Here is a 5,893-nt window from a genome sequence, read left to right on the forward strand (position 1 = left end):
AATGTCTAATGGCCAAACTGTGATCATGACTAAGTGAATTACTTTAAGGGAATTTTTAAAGGTAAGAGCTGAACAGTTGTAGCACTGTGAGCATTCGGAAAAGTCCAACCTGAAATGGCAGCTTTTTTGCTAATCACTAGAACACTGTATATAAATGTGGCATTATTGCAAAAAGTGATCACTCTGTAACATAGATTGTAGTTGTTCTCCTGTCCTTCTATTTTAAATTTTAATATTGAGGGCCAGGATAAGGAAGAAAGGCAGGGAAAGGAGAAAGAGGAAGAGCTGACTCAGCCATAGTTTCCCACACACTTCTGGTTTGTGAAGCAGCTTAGAAACTGATGAGAAAAAATTCCAGGATCTGAAGGCACCGAACTGTCCAACCATTTGTACCTAAGAGAACAGCAGGAGCATAAATAAATGCCAGACCTGTTCAGCCTCCCAACTCAAGCCCCCGGATGGATTCAGGTACACAGGAGGCCCTTAATAAGTATTTGCTGAATCAGCCAATGAACACAAATGTAATTCACAGCACTTTGTAAGCCACACACGCATTCAGCGCCTTCTAAATATTGGTTATCTTATGCATATGTAGCCTGACCCTTAGCAGCACTTGCTTAGAACACACAGGTACTCAATAGTACACGTGCTGTCCTCCATCTTGCAGCTGTAGCTAGCTCTACCTTCACACTCCATATTACTAGTTAAAAATTGGCTTGGGGTGAGAAAAACATTTATTTTCATCAATCGCCAAAGTACTTCCTTGCTCTGAAAAATGAACGGTCTGCAATAACATCTCTACATTCTGCCTTCTTTTGAATGTATTGTATTTCTCAGTGCAAATCCAATGCAGTGTTGATAATATTCTCTTGTTGGGGCCAGCATGTGGCATGGTAGCTAAGATGCTGGGTTCTCACAGGGTTCACTTTGGTTCAAGCTCCGACTCAGGTAGCTTGAAAATCACGCCTGGCCACATGTGCGTGGGTGCCCAAGATTCCGGGAGGAGAATGGAGACGGGATTGCTGCATAGCCATCCCCCAGGGAATGATTTCTCACTTTCTTTCTTTCTCCCTCTGACAAGTGTACACACCCTATGGCAAAAATCTTTAAAAAAAAATAATCTCTTGTGAGACCACAGATGGCATAATGGTTACATCACTGAACTCCCACACAGTCAACCATGGTTCAAGTCCTGGACCTGGTGGCTTAAAACTCACTCCAGGAGCATATGAATGTGTGCTTGCCGAAAATCCCCAAGGAGAGAATGGAGGTGAAGGGATTGAGTCATGGCCACCCCCTAGGGGATGATTTTTCACTTTCTCTCTCTCTCTCTCTCTCTGTGTGTGTGTGTGTGTGTGTGTGTGTGTGAATGCACATGCCCTATAGCAAAACTCTCTTTAAAAAAATTCTCTTGTCCATGCACTGATAACTGGGAAGTATTATAGTGGAGAAGGTAAGTTTAGTGGTCTTAGAATGAAACTGCAACTTAGGACCAATAGAAACATAGGCATCTCTTTAACATAATGGAGAAAAAGCACTTGGCTATGATTAGAGTCCAAGCTAAAGACATTGGGAATAGATAGGTAGATTCCACCTTTCCCAACAGAAATGACAAAATGTGATATGGAACTTTTTGTGGATTATCTTGATAGATTCAGGTTGGGGATATATAGGTTCAGAAAAATAAATCCCAAAGGCCTGATGCCACATGCTGGGAGCAGGGCTGCCTAAGACACTTTGATAGGCATTACTTTGCCATCCATTAATAGCTTGAAATTTTAACTAGTTGATGGAACAACTGACTACAATACAAGGAGGTACAATAGTTAATAAACTGGAAAGCCCAAACACAATAGTAGCTAAATATTCAAAGTAAAAACTGTTTAAAAGTGCAAAGTTTTGACTAAAATTTATTACAGATGTCAATATACCCCTTTTTAGAAGCGAATCAATGTTACATCCAATTATCTACATTTGCTAGCGATATAGATATCCTTATACCTTCCAATTAGGGAATTGTTTTTCATCTATCCATCAACTACTTAAAATATTTGATAATTAATTGGAACACAAAAAATACATAAATATCTATCTATCTATCTATCTCTATATATCTCCATACATATACAAAAGAAGTACAGTTTGCAGGCCACACAATCTGATAATAACCCAATAAAATCTGAATTAAAAGATGAAATCTTGAAAATTATAACTAACCTTAAGAATCAAAGATGATATTCAAGGTATCTTGAAGGCAATGAGAAAAAGGCTTCAGTCCAAAATCTATGGGCTATAAAAAAAGATATTTAATGCAATTTAAATACATAAAACTATATTATTTATAAAAATTTCAATATAAAATATGAAAACAGAAAATGGGCCCAGTTGCGGTGGCACACAGATAGCACTACCGCTCTGGATGCTGGAAGGCAAGCCAAGCAGACGGGTATCCTGCACACGCCTGTAATCCTGGCTCATTGGCAGGCTGGGGCAGGTGCAGTGAGACCCTGTCAGAAATACCTCTCTCTGCCTCTCTCCCTCTCCCTTCCTCTCTTTGTCTCTATCCCTGTCAGTCTCTCAAATAAAAAAGAAAAAGATTTATGATATGTGTACTTAATACTAATTTAAGACAGTAAAAAAAGAATAACATGAATCTTAAAAAGTTAAGAAAACCGGGCCAGCAGATGGCTTCGTGGTAATGTCGCTGGACTCCCACATGGCTGACCATGGCTTGAATCCCGGACCTGGGGCTTGACAATCACATGGGAAGAACAGTGGATAATGTAATGGTTACTTCACTGGACTCTTATGCAGTTGACTGCAGTTCAAGTCCTGTACCTGGCAGCTTCAAACTCACGCAGAGCAAGGGTGCATATGTGCCCAAAATCCCAAGAGGAGAACAAAGGAGAAAGGACTGCAGCATGACCATTCCCCCGGGGGAGTGATTTATTGCTCTCTGTCTCTCTTTCTCTGTCTCTCTGGAGAGTGCATGCACCCTATAGCAAAAAGTTCTCAAAAAGAAAGAAAGAAAGAAAGAAAGAAAAAGAAAGAAAGAGAAAGAGAAAACCACATCAGACGCGTGTATGTGCATGCCCAAGATCCCAGGAGGAGAATGGAGAAGGGGTTACAACATGGCCACCCTCCTGGGGGTGATTTCGTACTCTCCCTCTTACTGTCTCTGTCTCCCTCTCTCTCCAGTAAGCATATATGCCCTAAAGCAAAAGCCTTTAAAAAATAATAAGAAGAGAAATTAGAAACCAAAGCTAAAGGAAATACAGCAAAAAAGTAGAAAGAATAGGTAAATCTGAACACTCTTTTTGTGAAAGACCAATACAGTAGATCTTCTTCTTATAAACCTGGCAGGAAAAAAAAATGAAGGAAGAAATAATTAAACATACAAAACTAAGAATAAGGAAAGAACAGAGCCTAAGAGTATTGTACTTACAAACTTAAGTCAATATATAGAAAGGAAGGAAGGAAGGAAGGAAGGAAGGAAGGAAGGAAGGAAGGAAGGAAGGAAGGAGAAAGAAAGAAAGGTACCTGGCAAACTTTCCTAGTAAAAAATAAATTATGAAAATTGACCTGAGAAATGGTGGGAAAAGTGAGTAGATCAATTATCATCAATTATCATTGAGAGCAGGAAAAGTTCTTGAACAGCTATCTTTGAAAAGGAGTCTGAAACCTAGTGGAGGTCACAGCTGAGTCCTATTTAAAACATAAAGGAAAGGTAATTAGAGGAAATCTTCCTTCACTTAATACCTGTCAGCTCCGGAAGCACTGAGTTGTGTGGTGGGGACAGGAGCCCATTCACTCTCACTTCAATTCACAGTGGCATGAACCCTGGTCTCTGGAAAGAGCAGCCTTGCATATCTGCCCCAACTGGATTTTGGAAGGACAGACATGAGTTCAGTGATTAAGACAGCACGTGTGAGCCAGGCCTGGGCTGATGTCTGGCTACCCCACTGACTAGTTACTTACCCTAAAAAGGAGACAAATAGTGACCCCTACTTTTTCAGGGGTTACTAAACTGATGGAATCAGCTGCAAAGGCATGTGAAGATTTACCACTGTGCGGAGCACACAGTAAGTGCTCAGAAAGTGTCGACCATGGATAGGATTGTAATTAGCCCAGGAAAACTCCATCAGCAAAGGGGAACCAGAAGCACCCATAGCTAAAACTTCTATTCCGGCTTACCTGCCAGGACTGAGAATCCCCAGGCCTCCTCTCCAAGAACTCTTTGCTCCTTCCCTGGGCATAGGTCTCTCTCCTAGTATGTCACCTCCTGTTGGAGAACTTAAGACATTTCTCTGGCATCTGTTGTGAGCCCAAAGACCTAATTCTGCCCCTCACTTTTCTTTCTTAGCTGACAAATAAAACATATATATCTACAACATGATGTCTGGATACCTATATGCACAGTGATCTGGTTAAATCAGATTCATTAACATACCCATCCCATCACATACTTACTTTCTGTGGTAAGAACTACTCTCTTAGCTATGTTCAAGTTCTGTACCCAGGGCATTATCCCTAACTACAGTCACCATGAGTATGCTACCTCTTCAAAACGTATTCATCCTGGGGCCAGCATGTGGCATGGTGGTTAAGGGTGCTGAATTCCCATATGGTCAACTGTGGGTCACGTCCCGGGCCTGGTGGCTCACTTTCTCACTTTCTCTCTCTCTCTCCCTCTCTGGTAAAATTAAAATAAGCAAAGTTAAATAAAATAATTATTAAAAAATATATTTAAAAAAAACCTTATTCATCCTAATGAAAACTTTAGGCCCTCTGATCAACTTCTCCCAATTCTGTGCCCCCCACACCCACACCCAGGCAACCCACCATTTCCTCTCTGCGTCTATGCGTTCAACTATTTTAGCTTCCACACGTAAGTGACAGCTGATGCTATTTGTCTTTCTGTGCCTGGCATAAAGTCCTCCAGGTGCATCCATGATGTCACAAATGACAGGATTGCGACGAATAGTTTTAATTATATGTTTTAAAGTCACATGTTCATGTGCTTAAATCTCGATTAACAGGGAACCAGCAGTTAGCATAATGGCTATGTCGCTGGACTTCCACGTAGTCGACCGCAGTTCGCGTCCCGGACCTGGTGGCTTAAAACTCACGCCAGGCGCATGTGCGTGCATGCCCAAGATCCTGAGAGGAGAATGGAAGAGAAGGAATTGTGGCGTGACCATCCCCCCTGGGGGGTGATTTCTCGCTTTCTGTCTCTATGTCTCTCTGTCTGGCGAGCACACGCGCCCTATAGTGAAAATCTCTCCAAAAAAAAAAAAATCTCGATTAACAGAATTTAAGCAATTGTTGAAATGTATGAATGTCTCCTTAATATACTGATTTCAAGTGAAAAAAAAAAAAGACAGGATTGCCTTTTTACTAAAGGTTAATGAAAGCATTCCACGGTGTATACGTGCCATGTTTTCTTTATCCAGTCCTCCACTCATGGGCACTTGGCTATTGTGAATTATCCTGCAGTGACCATGGGGGTGCAGATATCTCTTCAATATACTGACTTCATTTCCTTTGGAATATACAAAAGTCCAGCTCATTTTCATAACATACTACATATATTATGTTACTGCCCGTTTAATTTTTTTTTTGAGAGTTTTTATGCTGTAAGACTCATACACTCACTAGAGAGTCAGATAGAAAGTAAAAAATCACTTCTTAGGGGGGATGGCCATGCTGCAATCCCATCCTTTACTCTCCTCCTGGGATTCTGGTGGGCATGCCCTCACATGTGCCCAGTATAAATTTCAAGATGCCAGGTCCAGGACTTGAACCGTGGGAGTCCAGCACTTTAACCACTATGCCACCTGCTAGCATGCCTGTTCACTCTTCATAGTCAAGCTTTTGCCTCCTTAGTTTCCTC

General features: G+C 41.2%; 1 long non-coding RNA gene across 1 annotated transcript; it reads right to left on the minus strand.

The window, feature by feature from the left end:
- Nucleotides 1-245: 245 nt before the first annotated feature.
- On the minus strand, nt 246-4,290 carry LOC102499217 (uncharacterized). The gene is made up of 3 exons (XR_333199.2): nt 4,195-4,290; nt 2,218-2,290; nt 246-393 (listed from the first exon to the last, which is right to left on the minus strand). It is a non-coding gene; the product is annotated as an uncharacterized LOC102499217 (long non-coding RNA).
- Between the last annotated feature and the right edge of the window lie 1,603 nt (nt 4,291-5,893).

This window comes from Tupaia chinensis, unplaced genomic scaffold (assembly GCF_000334495.1).
Source record: "Tupaia chinensis unplaced genomic scaffold, TupChi_1.0 Scaffold000014_1, whole genome shotgun sequence".
NCBI classification, from domain to species: domain Eukaryota; kingdom Metazoa; phylum Chordata; class Mammalia; order Scandentia; family Tupaiidae; genus Tupaia; species Tupaia belangeri.